This window comes from Spinacia oleracea, chromosome 1, assembly GCF_020520425.1.
Source record: "Spinacia oleracea cultivar Varoflay chromosome 1, BTI_SOV_V1, whole genome shotgun sequence".
In the NCBI taxonomy this organism is placed as follows: Eukaryota; Viridiplantae; Streptophyta; class Magnoliopsida; order Caryophyllales; family Amaranthaceae; genus Spinacia; species Spinacia oleracea.
Window position 1 is genome coordinate 91,995,995 of NC_079487.1, and position 13,840 is coordinate 92,009,834.

Genomic DNA, 13,840 nt, shown 5'->3' on the forward strand with positions numbered 1-13,840 from the left:
GCTAGACAAGCAGTTTGGCAGATTCTTGGAAGTGGTCAAAAATTTGCAGGTAATGGTTCCTTTTACTGAATTGATTTTACAGGTTCCTGCATATGCTAAATTCATGAAAGATATTTTGACCAGGAAACGTGCTTTTTGTGAGGTAGAGACTATAGCTTTTACTGAAGAATGTAATGCTTATTTGCAAAACAAGTCTCCACCTAAACTTAAAGACCCCGGGAGTTTTTCCATCCCATGTAACATTAGCACTGTATTTATTGATAAAGCTTTATGTGATTTAGGTGCTAGTGTGTCTGTCATGCCTTTGTCTGTCTGTACTAAACTGAATATGGGTGAGCTTAAGGTTACTAATATCACTCTGCAAATGGCCGACCGTTCTGTCAAATACCCCTTAGGTGTTTTAGAGGACGTCCCTGTTAGAGTAGGTAAATTCTATATAGCTGTAGACTTTGTGGTACTAGACATGCAAGAGGATTCTCAAATTCTCATTATCTTAGGTAGACCTTTCCTTCACACGGCAGGGGCGGTCGTTGATGTTAAAAGTGGGAAATTGACTTTGTCTGTTGGGGATGATAAGGTGACTTTTAATCTGAATAGTGCCTTAAAAAGTCCCATGCTAGAGGAAGAACAATGCTATCGGATTGATGTGGTTGATTTTATTACGCGTGATAACGTCTCCCAAGTTCTCGAAAGAGATCCTTTGGAGGCAGTGCTTTGTTGTGAGTCTTCTGCAGGTGATAGCAGTTCTTGGAGTGCTGAAGTGGATGCTCTAGAGTTGGCTCTTGTTGGTGAAGGGTCCGAACCAGAGAGCACCAAATTGAAGAGGTTAGTTCGGTCGGTTTGTCCTGTTAAAGAGGTAAAGAAACCCGAACTTAAGCCTCTTCCTGCTAACCTTAAATATGCGTTTTTAGATGATGAACAACTGTGCCCTGTGATCGTTAGTACTGCACTTGATGCAGACCAGTTATCCCAACTTCTTATTGTGTTGAAAAAGCACAAAAGGGCCATTGGGTACAGTATTGATGATTTAAAGGGGATTAGCCCTGACTTTTGCATGCATAGGATACATCTAGATGAAAATCATAAACCATGCATTCAACCCCAACGTCGTTTGAACCCTATCATGCAAGATGTTGTAAAAGCTGAAGTTATGAAATTGCTTGATGCAGGTATTGTATATGCTGTGTCTGATTCTAAGTGGGTGAGTCCGGTTCAGGTAGTGCCTAAAAAAGGGGGGACAACTGTGGTTAGAAAGAGAAAAATGAGTTGATACCAACTAGGGTAGTCACAGGTTGGCGCATGTGCATTGATTATAGGCGCCTGAATGTTGCTACTAAAAATGACCACTTTCCCCTTCCCTTCATTGATCAAATGTTAGAAAGGCTAGCCTGTCACAAGTTTTTCTGTTATCTGGATGGTTATTCTGGTTTCTTTCAAATTACCATACATCCAGATGATCAGGAAAAGACCACCTTCACCTGTCCCTATGGTACCTTTGCATATCGTAGGATGCCCTTTGGTCTGTGTAATGCACCCGCTACTTTCCAACGTTGCATGATGAGCATCTTTTCTGAGTTTATTGAGTCTATCATGGAAGTGTTTATGGATGATTTTAGTGTCTATGGTACTTCTTTTGATTCTTGCTTGCTAAATCTGACTAAAGTTTTGAAAAGATGTGAAGAGTGTAACTTAGTCCTAAATTGGGAAAAGTGTCATTTCATGGTTACTGAAGGGGTGGTCTTGGGACATTTAATATCCGATAAGGGCATTCAAGTGGATCGAGCTAAGGTCCAAGTGATTGAACAATTGCCCCCTCCAGTTAATGTGAAGGGTGTTAGAAGTTTTCTTGGTCATGCGGGGTTTTATCGCCGCTTTATCAAGGATTTTTCTAAAATTGTTAAACCACTTACCCAACTCCTCCTCAAGGATGCCCCGTTTGTGTTGACTGATGCTTGTCTTGAGGCTTTTGACAGGATTAAACAGGCACTGATTTCGGCTCCTATCATTCGTTCTCCCGAATGGGATCTTCCGTTCGAGATAATGTGTGATGCAAGTGATTATGCAGTTGGGGCAGTTTTGGGTCAGAGAAAAGAAAAGGTTTTGCATGCCATCTATTATGCAAGTAAGACTTTAGATGAAGCTCAGGTTAATTATGCTACTATTGAGAAAGAGCTTCTAGCCATAGTCTATGCCTTGGACAAATTTCGTACTTACCTGATAGGGTCCAAGGTGATAGTCTACACTGACCATGCGACTCTTAAGTATCTGCTCTCCAAGAAGGAAGCCAAGCCTAGGCTCATCCGATGGATACTACTGCTACAGGAGTTTGATCTGGAGATTCGCGACAAGAAAGGGGCTGAGAATGTGGTTGCATATCACTTGTCTAGATTGAGGTATGATGATGGTAAGGGATCTACACCGATCGATGATTCATTCCCGGATGATCATTTACTTGCACTTGCCAGTCAGTCACCATGGTTCGCAGATTTTGCTAATTACATTGTAGGGGGTATTCTTCCGGCCGATCTTACATATCAACAGAAGAAGAAATTCCTACATGATGTTTGACCCTTATTTGTTTCGCGAGACTGCGGAAGGGTTGTACAAGCGTTGTGTTCCAGAATGGGAAGTCCAAGGTATTATCAGTAGGTGTCATTCTTCACCTTATGGTGGTCACCATGGACCGTCAAAGACTAATGCTAAGTTGTCACAATGTGGTTTTTACTGGCCTACTATGTTCAAGGATGCACGGGCTTTTATTATGGCTTGTGATGCATGCCAGAGGGCCGGCACTATTTTGAGGAGGTATGAGATGCCACAGAACGGGATCCTTGAGGTTGAAGTATTCGATGTGTGGGGAATTGACTACATGGGACCATTCCCATCTTCCAAGGGTAATCTGTATATCCTTGTTGCTGTAGATTATGTGTTGAAGTGGGTGGAAGCCGTTGCCTCACCTACTAATGATGCTAAGACGGTCATTTCTCTTTTCAAGAAAGTCATTTTTCCTAGATTTAGGGTTCCGCGTGCTTTGATTAGTGATGGAGGGTCACACTTCCATGAAAAGCATCTGGATGTGCTCCTACGCAAGTATGGGGTTTATCACCGCAATGGGCTAGCCTATCACCCTCAGACGAGTGGGAAAGTTGAGGTCTCTAACCGAGAGATCAAATCTATCCTTGAGAAAGTGGTGGCGAAGTCTAGGAAGGATTGGAGCGATAAGCTGGATGATACTCTATGGGCATACAGAACCGCCTTTAAGACACCTATTGGTACTTCCCCGTATCGGTTGGTGTATGGCAAGGCGTGTCACTTACCAGTAGAAATGGAGTACAAGGATTATTGGGCAATCAAACAGCTCAACATGGATGCCAAGTTAGCCGGTGAGAAGCGGTTACTTCAATTGGGTGAGCTCGATGAATTCCGACTACAAGCTTATGATAGTGCCCAGATTTATAAGGAAAAGACCAAGAAGTGGCATGACAATCACATTTTGCATAGAGAGTTCGCGGTGGGCGACAAGGTTCCACTATTTAACTCTAGGCTTAAGTTATTTCCTGGAAAACTCAAGTCTAGGTGGTCTAGGCCGTTCACCGTAACTATGGTAAGCAAGTTCGGGTCAGTTGAAGTAGGAAACAATAATGGCGAGCGATTCAAAGTCAACGGGCAACGTCTGAAGTTGTACCACGATGGGGCTACTGTAGGAGTGGTTGAGGTTCATCACCTCAACCCCTCCGCCCCATGAGCTGCATAGTCGAGGTAATGAGGTCGAGCGGGACCTAGGAATAAACCAGCGCTTTGCGGGAGGCAACCCGTATTTTATTGCTTACTTTGGTTTGATTTTTAGTCTATGTCCTTTAATTTTGTTTATCATCGCTTTTTCGTGTTCTTAGCTTAAGTTCTATAGCTTTAGAGAGGTGAGGAGAGCGGAATTTTACCACTTGGTCGTTTGAGTGTTGTGCAGATTTTAATACCAAGTATGAGCAATTTGGAGGATTATGGTCGTGTTAACAGGCAAGGAAAACCGGCCGGTTCGTGGGAACCTGCCGGTTTCGAGCTTAAACATTTATTCTTGCCTTAGAAATTTTTGGGGTGCAGGTGGTCGTAAGTGAAAATATTCAGCGAAAACCGGTCGGTTTTATCAAAACCTGCCGGTTCCGTAAGCACAACAAAAATCAGCGCCCAAGGTTCTTTTTTGAAGGAAAAGAAGGGAAAAAGAGAGAAAACCGGGGTGGAAGGTTCCTAGAAACCTGCCGATTTCGCAAGGAACAGAAGAAAGGAGCAAAAACCGAAAACCGGCCGGTTTGTGGAAACCTGGCCAACCGGTTTTCGGGATTATGAAGCAACCCAAGTATGATTTCAGCGAAAACCTGGGGGGCAGGTTTCGCGAAACCGGCCGGTTTCGAGCAAACCAGAACTTCCCTCTTTTCGCACAAACCGGTCGGTTTTTGGTAAAAGTTACGAATCAGAACAAAGAGCAGCAGCAGTTTTCGCGATTTCAATCTTGCATCTCATCTTCTTTCTCAATTATTTCTCCCAAAACTCCATTAAACCTCAAAACCCTAACTCTTCAAATCCTCATACCACCTTCATTACTCCACCAAATTACAAGTTTCTTACATCAAAATCATCCCCATCCTTTCCTCTTTCATCTATTGGTATCAATTTTTTAAATTACACCAAGATTTTTGAAAGAGGAATTTCACCCAAAAGCTTGAAAACTCATCAATGGCACCAACTAAAAGGGCAAGGGCAGAGTCAAGTACGAGTAGGGCACCTTCACCACCTCCCGAAGTGCATCTTGAGCAAGACACAACTTACCCGGATGTGGTGTTCGAGTCCTACGATCAACAACGCCGGTTTAAGCAACTCAAAGGTAAACCCATCCATCCCACTCGTTGGTTGCATAAGGAAAGTCTGAACAAGTTAGGGATTGATAAAGAATTGAAAAAACTATTTCAACATGCTGGTATAGGTAGAATGTATGACATTTGTGGTAGAAAAACCTATGCACGTCTCACTCTCGAATGCTTGAGTAGTTTCAATGTAGAAAAAGGGCGTGGTAGTGAAATTACGCATGTATCTTTCCGAATGTTCAATCAGAATTACCGCATGTCTATGAGAGATTTTGCCCGAGTGTATGGTATGAATGTAGGCGGACCTAAGGAACCCCCCGCTCCCTACAATGTTTTGGAATTGTGGACCACTTTAAAAGGGGAGGTAAAAGAGGATGTGCAACATCTCCATGCCACTTCCTTCCAACACCCCTTTCTTAGGGTAGGCCAGCGGTTCTTCGGGTTGACTTTCTTTGGGAGATTTGAGCCTAATAATGTCCGGAGTACTGAGTTGATGATTTTGGGAAGTTGAGTGTACAGGGGAGCTAATTCTTACAAGATCAATGTAGCCCACCACACGACCCTACATTTTTAGGCTCTCGGGAAGCAGTCATCCACCCGTCCCATTGTGTTGGGAGGCATGATCACACACCTAGCTATGAGTGTGGCAAATTTTGTTCAGCTAGAGACTGGGCATGTTGAGGGTGGTAATGCCATGACACTTCTCTATATGGAGAGGCAAGGGTGGATTAGGCCCTTAAACCATAGTCTAGTGCCTGGAGAGATTCAATGGATGTTTAATGGGAAGCCTCTTTTCACACTACCTAATACTGCTCTCATAGCTTTTATCCCCGGTCAGGCTAGCTATCTTTATGACATCCCCGCTGAGCAGCTTCCTGTTCAGCAACCTATACATGAGCAAGCCTATTTCAGAGATGCAGCACGGGCTGCAGGCCAGCCTGGTGAGCCCGGCCCCCTAGACCCAGAGATCATATATGCTAGATTCCGGCAACTCGAGGTTAACCAAGACGCTCTCACTTCCCATTTCAATTGATTTGAGAGTCAATTATGGGGCCGATTTGACCGGCTTGAGAGTCACTTCGAGAGCCAGTTCGATCATTTTGAGAGCCAACTGGCGAGTCGATTTGCCCATGATGGTGGGCAAGGGAGTTCTGGTGCGGGTCCGAGTGGTGGACAGGTGGGTGGCGATGATAATGGTGATGATGATGATGATGTTGGTGACGATTCTATACCCCTTTGAGCCAATGAGGACATTGTCCGATTTAGCTTGGGGGGGGTATTTGTTTCTTGTACATATTGGTATGTTTTCCCTTCTTCTTTTCTATTGTTGTGTGTGTGTGTGTGTTTGCTTGCTTCTTTAGGATAGTTTTTGCTTTGATAATTTTTGCTTTAAAAAAAAAATTAAAAATACAAAAATACGTGTTGATCAATGAGATTTAGACAATTAATTCCCTGTGCCCCTTTGGTTCGAAATTGTATTCTGATGATTCAAGCTGATAAGACAGGTGAGCATATTGGATTGACTGTTTGATGTATGAACTACAGTTGTATTGAATCTTGTCAAAGGTCAACTTTGTCCCACTTTTCATATGTATAATGCTGGATTGCGGTTAGCTGTGAGGTCTTGGGCCTTGATTTTTCAGAGTGCTTAATTCCTGGTGTTGCATTGATCTGAGTTTTTGGTTTCCGACTATTAGTATGCTTAACACACTTGCACTTTGCGCATGATGAAAGGCCATTCTTTAGGAAGCTTTCAGACGATCTTAGATACATCTGTTCCTGCTTTTTCTTTCCCATGTTTTGCCTTGACCATTTTCTTCATTTAACTCCGCAAAATAACCCTTATTAGCCCCGTTGGTTACTTATCCCGAGTCTAGCTTGGGGGAGCTATTATTTGTTAGTATCGGTTTATTTTGTTGAGATGGTTGGCTTTAAAGGCCTATGTTACTCAAGGTTGTGTTTCCGTGTACTCGGGAAGTTAGCAAAGAAAGAGGTGTATTCTTTAGTTGGCACCTAAAGTTTGTGGTTATGGGTATTATAGTTTGTACATATCTAGCTGTTTATTTTCGTCGTTATATACAAAAAAAAAAAAAAAAAAAAAGAGAAAAAGAAAGAAAAAAAGGAAAGAAAAAAAAAAGAACAAAAATATGTCATTTATTTTGTAGTATTAGAAAAGCAAGGAAAAGGGTAGAAGTTGGTTCATACTACGAAATCTATTGGTTACTTCCTCCCTTATGGTTATGTTTTGGTTATTGATGAGTTAGTTTTTTGAGATGATTTCTTTGGTATCATTGGTTGTTTTTGCTCCCCAAGTTAAACTTTATTACTCACATATCCAGAATATTCCTTACCCCTTGTTTATACCCGGCCAACGTTACAAGCCTATATAAAGACCTTTTTTATCATTGTGCAAATGTGTGTATAACAATAGGTTGAAAATAGTCGTTTATCAAGGGCCAAGGAGCATATGCGCATTTCGAGTCGACTCTGGTGTAGGTTGAGTGTTTAGGAGAACCTTCAAACACACTAGTGTTGTGAGTTGGGAGGGGCTACTACTCATTCGGTAGTATGCATGCTCATAATGGGAAGGTGAGAGAACGGGCCACAATTGGTTCGCTTAGCCCGCCACATAACGAGAAGAGTGATTCACTTGGTGAGGCCCGATCTTGATTTTATACGTATGACTTGTGAGCCTTTCTTGAACTTTGTACCGGTTTGATGTATAACTGTGGGGATTAGAGGTTTCGGTCATGATATTTGCTTGCCTTGATTTGACTCTTGTTTTATCACCCATCTTTTTGCATAGATTTTGGGGTGAGTTAATCGTTTATGTATCATTGATGCTCTTTTCTTAGGGACAAGCAAAGGTTTAGCTTGGGGGAGTTTGATACACTCATATTTTATATAGTTTTTACCCCTATCCCGTATACTTTTCATCTCATTTGAGCTCTTCGGAGCCTATTTTAGTGCTAATGTGTGTTGTGTAGTGTCTGTTAGTTGCAGGGCTGTTTTTGATGACAATTGGTCTTTGGAGGCCCGTTTCCTATCACTCTTGGATGACTACACGGATTCCGAGACATTGCGGGATGATCTAGCCAGCTTCAAAGGGGCCACGAGCGTCAAACTTGGCCCAAAGGAGTTGGGCCTAGGCCTCAAGTTCTAACTCAAGGCAAATACGTCAAATTGAGCTCAAAACCTGTGGCCCCGGTTTTCGCAAACCGGCAGGTTTTGAGGAACGAAGAAAACTTCTCTTAGGTGCGAAACTGGCAGGTTTTGGGAAACCTGTGGCCCCGGTTTTCGCTACCTGATGACTTTAATATACGTGACTGGGCCGAAAACCGGCCGGTTTCTGGAAACCGGGGTGCCCGGTTTTCGGTCCCATTACGTTTTCTTTTGCTTAGTTACTCCGTAGGATTAAGGGGAGGCTTATATATATATTTAGTGTTTTTTTAGTACGTCACGGCTCGGAACTTCGGATGATTATTATTGCTTAGTTTAAAACTTCAATTTTTATTCTCCAAACACTGAACTTTAGATTAATTAAAGATTCAAACTTTCAGTTATCGTTCGTTCTTCGTTATTAGGTATTTCTTTATTTCTGATTTTATTATTCAATTTCAATCATGCTTTTATTTAATATATTTATTTGGTTTAATTTAAATATGTGTGAGTAGTTGATTTTCTAGGGTTTTGGGAATCCATGAACGAATGTGAAGGGATGATTAATTGTTGTTGATTGTTGGTTTAGCTGTTAATTCCTATTGATTGCCCTTATTTACTTTGCAATTAGATTTGCGCAGGTTTGATTGTATTAGTTTCGCAATATCAAATTAAGATTCGAGAGATGCAATTTGATGTTTAGGCTTGTGTCAATAGGTGGAATTAGGATTAATACGTAGTGAGAGTCCGTTAATTCTAAGTCTATGATTAGTATCGATTCGAGAGAGCATGCTAGTCTAATTAACTGTTTTATTGATTATTATTGATTGTTGTCATCCTGGAATATTGATCATTGGTGAACCTATGCCCTAGACCTTTTAATATCTGATTATACCCTATTTTATCATCGTCCTAGTTTCATTATACAAATCAACCCATATTCTTGTTTCCCAATAGTCTAGAATTGCCGATTAATAGTAGAAAGAACATTGTTTCCCTGTGGATACGATCCCTGCTTCCCTTGCTATATTTTTAGTTGGTGAACGTTAGGTTTATCTTTGATAGGAGTGCGATTTAGCCTGTCACCTCCACGTACCCCCATCATCAAATACTCCATTTATTGTGTTTTTCCAACGTCTTTACGGTGAAAAAACGCAGTATTATTGTCCCCATCCTTCAACCAACACCGTCTGCTTCTTTGTAGCCAATAGGTTTCCTCTCTGCACTTAAGTTCATCAATAGCCGCATCAAGCCCGCGAATTTCTGCTATACATTCTTCCGTAGGTTCCATGGCCATAAGGGCATCAATTCTCTCCCTTTTGAGCTTTTATTTCGCCAGTGAGGTTGTTAGTGCGAGAAGCACTCCAACTCCGTAACTTACTAGCACAAACCGCAATTTTTCCACAAGCATTATCAAAACAAGTTAGCTGCCAGCTATCCGCTACAATATTGCCACATTCATCATCCCTAAGCCATTATTTTTTAAAACGGAACCCCCTTCTCCGCTTCCTTTTCCTCCCTCCCACTTGGATGTCTCTCTGAATAGTAATCTTGATAGGAACGTGATCCGACCTCGTTTGGGAAGGTGATCCACCTTTGAACACGGAAAGCAATGTACCCATGTGTTCGAGGCTAAAAACATGTCAAGTCATTCCTGTGTGTTCTCATCGTTTGCCGATTATTACTCCAAGTATATTTGTACCCCTCAAACGGTATGTTACGAAACTTGCATCAGTCTCATGCCTCTCGAATTCCGTCAATCTCTCTCTGGCTTTTCCTGTTTCCACCCTTCTTCTCCTCAAGAGCAAGAATGTTATAAAAATCCCCAAAATAAATCCATGGAAGTGAATTTACCGTACTGAGATTCTTAAGCAATTGCCATTGTAGACGCCTACATTTGTCCCTAGGCCCGAAGCGGTGAGTTTGATGATGAAACTATAACCCGCTCGCCAACAAAGCATTCTGATTAGCTGAAGAACGACCCTCGACTGACTGAAGAGACTATCCGGAGTAGAACATGTTAAATATAGTAACTTCCATAAACAGAAAGAATCCTAAAATAGCCTGGACACATATTAAGTCGCATTCGCATCCCGATACGGCTTAATATGTGGTTGCATCGATGATAGAATATGATTGTCCGCATTACAGCACACCTGTACGCGCTGAAGGAAATGTGTCCTTCACCCGAGGTGCATTAAGTCTAATACCAAGGTTTAGATTAATTACGAACAATTAATTCAGTGAGATCAAGTGATCGGAACAGCTAGGTGGAGCAATGCTTCCGATCAGTGAGTTCTAATCTATATTAGGCTCACAACTTACTCTTGACTGAACCTATAAGGTCACACCAATGGCATGTAACAGATCACCGGATTAAATGAATCGGAAATTCCTTTAATAACTTTTCGGGAATTAGTTCGGAAAAACATAATATACGATATGACATTAGATCGGAATCGTATATCGTATCACGAATATTCATAGGCTGGGCGAAACGAATAATCGTATCGTACGACGGTGATTCGTCGTGTACGATACGATAAATAATAGACGTAAGGAGTTCGTCGCGAATACGAGCCGTAACGGAGCTGCTAGCCCGTCGAGCCAAGCACGCATTCGCGCAAGGCCCAACGAGCCAGCAAGCTCGCGTGAAGCAAGAAAGCCTGCCCGCAGCACAGCATGTGCGCGCAGTTGGGTAGCAGCCCGCGGCCCACTGCTGCGTTGCTTGGCTGCCGCGTATGGGCTTCGATGAGTGTGTCCTTGTGTGGCCGGTTAGGGCCTTGTGCCTTGGCCGGTTACATAATATAACCTTAGGGTTATATTCCAAACTCCCTGGGTGTTTTTCCAATCTGAGAAAACCTAATTCTACTATTACGTAGTTTCAGTTTTGCTCTCTACACAAAACTGTTCTTCCTAACAGCAAACACTCTTGATCATTGTCTAAGCTACGATTATCAAAACGGATCTGAACGTGTCGGTGAACCAAATAGAGGAACGACTATTGGAGTTCTTTGTTCATTTTGTGAATCATAAACTCGGGAAACACGCTTCGAATGTAAGTTTGCTTAATCTGTGCTTTATACATGTTTCTTGGCTTTGGGGATTGTTCCGCACATGTTATATGTATTTAACTGTATTCCCCTACACGCGCCACAATGTTCTAGTGCTTGCCTTCAGGCTCTAGAATAACATAGCTAGCTCGAACAATAACAATTCTAAAACTTATACTTACTGGGCACAATACATGTAAATGTTAACCCAAGTTACTTAAAGTGTTTACGAGTGCCTGGAATACGCTCGTTAGCCCGTTTAGCAAATAATACGTCCTTACAAAGTCAAATTATGTCTTATAAATTATTATTTGGATCATTCATATCACACGATTTTATAGGCCTCGGAATAAGCTTTCCATAGACTTATCATAAGCCCAAATCCGATTCAAAACGAATAATTTATAAGGCTTTTACTTGGGCTTCGCTGAAACGGACCGACCTCCACTTTTTGGGCCATATCTCGACATTTACGAAGCCCATTGATGCCAGACCAGCGGTGTTGGAAAGGCGGATTCCGTAGCTTTCCAACTAAATATTATTTGCAAAAATCCGAGTTTGTATGAAGAATTAATGGTTGTTAAAGATCGAGTTTTTAGGAAATCCGCAGATCTGCCCGCGCTGGAATTTTCTAGCGTTGGCATAGCGTGCGCTGGAAAATTCCAGCGCTCTTAATTTGAGTGCCACTTTTTTCCAGCGCTGCAAATTGATTCTGGCAAAAACTAAAACTCTTCAAATCCTATCTTATGTAGCGCTATAATATTCTAGCGCTACAGTTTTGAGCGTTGGAAATTTCCAGCGCTTACAAATTGAGCGCTACTTTTTTCTGGCGTTCGCTTTTCAAATATCTATAATATTTCGACTACCTACACTATAAATACAGCCCTTCTGCACCCCATTTTCAATCATCAATTCAGTCTCACTCGTCCGATATTCTGAATTCTCTCTTCCCTCTCTGGTATACTAAAATTCTGTTGACGTCCCCCCCCCCCCCCCCCCCCGTATTCGTAACAGTTATGCCGTATTAGCTCTTGTTAAGCAGAACTCTGTCCATACAAGTATTCAAACCATCCCAATTACTACCGAGGTTCTAGCCAATTCATAAGCCAAAACCAAGGAATCTAAAGAGCAAACTCTGCTGGAATTAAAGGAATGATAAAAGTCTAAAAGTTAGTATAAAAGTTGTTCTAAAAGCTAAAAGGAGGCTCTGCTAAGGCGAGTGGTAAGTGTTCCTGAGAACCGCAGTAAAGCCTACACTTTGCTGTAATCTGAATCTATATTTTATTGCTTTGAATTATCAGGGGGAACCTTGGTTCCATATCAGGGGAAGCCAATGCTTCATATCAGGGGGAAGCCATTGCTTCTTATCAGGGGGAGCCTGGATTCAATATCAGGGGAACTTGACCAGTTCTTACACTTTCATTTATGATGTTTACATTTCTTTTAATGGAACATTAATCAGGAAAATCTCGTTCAATCAGGATAGTTCAATAAAACAATTAAATCTCGTTATTTCATAAAACAATTTCTTTCAGGAATAATAATTCATTAAATCAATACTTTTCCTAAAGCTGCATTATCATAAAACAATTCAATCAAATCATACTTGTAATCCCGCAAATCATAAAACAACATTATAAATCATCAATAGCAAATTTCCTATCACAATAGCAAATTGGTTAGGTACTCTAATATATGTGGACTCATTGTGTGTGGATGATGATTTTGAAACAAAACTCATGACACAAATCTAATGCAATTAGCAAAGCAAAGAAAAACAACATCTACATTGTAAGAAACATTCAGAAAGTGGGTTTTTATAGCCAAGCAAGACCAACAGCTACTTTTCAAACGAAAAAACTAGTCGTTGGAACATCAGAATAACTATTTTTAAGTTTGGGGCATTTGGTGAAATAAGTTTAATAATAGGGGTATTTGGTGAATTATGAAACTAGGCTAACGACGGATGACCGTTAAAAGTAAGGGTATTTTGGGCATTAAGTCCATTGTCAGGGGTATTTGGGGAATTATTGGAACTTGATGGGCATTTGGTGAATTACTTCAAAACTCGGGGGTATTTCATGAAATATCCGTTTGCTAAATGGGGGATGGACTTACTAGGTCCTTACACAACGGCCCCATGAGGAGTGCGCTATGTGATAGTAGCTGTTGATTACTTCACTGAATGGGTAGAAGCTGAAGCCCTGAAAAACACCAAGGCACAGGATGTGAGAGCCTTCATTTGGAAAAACATCATCACTCGATTCGGTGTTCCTCAATCTATCGTCTTCGATAATGGGCCACAATTCAAGACGCCCAAGTTAGAAAACTGGTTAGTTGATCATGGCATCACGGCATGTTTCGCGTCAGTAGGCCGTGCTCAAGCAAATGGACAGGTGGAGGCATTCAACAAAATCATTTTCGAAGGGATGAAAAAGAAGCTTGATGAGGCTAAAGTTTTGTGGGCCGACGAGTTACCCAACGTCCTATGGTCCATACGGACCACAGCAAAATCCACATGAGAGACACCATTTTTATTAGCATATGGAACTGAAGTCGTCCTGTCAATAGAAATGTGTGAACCAACTCTGCGCGTCATGTTATTTGATGAAAATGCCAATTGGGAGATGATGAAGGCGGCTTTGGATTTCCTACCAGAAACCAGAAGGAACGCGGCTTTAAGACAACAGCTTTACAAACTTCGAATGACCAGAGAGTACAACAAAAAAGTCTCTAGACGAATCCTAAAAGTTGGAGATTATGTACTAAGGA